Here is a 305-nt window from a genome sequence, read left to right as displayed (position 1 = left end):
CCCCCCGGGAGATTCCCTCTTCCAGGTACGGGGTGATCCAAGAGGGTTTGAGACGCCGCTGTGGCTCTGTCCATTAGGGACGTCAGGAATGTTTTGTACCTCTCCTACAGTACTATCAGGATTACAGAGAGTATATTCCCAGGATACCTAAAAGATGAAGGATTACCTAACAGGACACCAAAGTGCTGGCAGACCCATGGAAAATCAGGGCCAATGCCCACAGCTTAGAGAGGATACTCCCAAGGTCCAGCCGATAGCCCCGCGTGCGGCATGGGCTGTACATAGAGAGCAGCTCCGAGGAGAAG

The sequence above is a fragment of the Eurypyga helias genome, unplaced genomic scaffold (genome assembly GCF_000690775.1).
Source record: "Eurypyga helias isolate BGI_N326 unplaced genomic scaffold, ASM69077v1 scaffold6598, whole genome shotgun sequence".
NCBI classification, from domain to species: domain Eukaryota; kingdom Metazoa; phylum Chordata; class Aves; order Eurypygiformes; family Eurypygidae; genus Eurypyga; species Eurypyga helias.
This window is presented reverse-complemented; position numbering follows the sequence as displayed.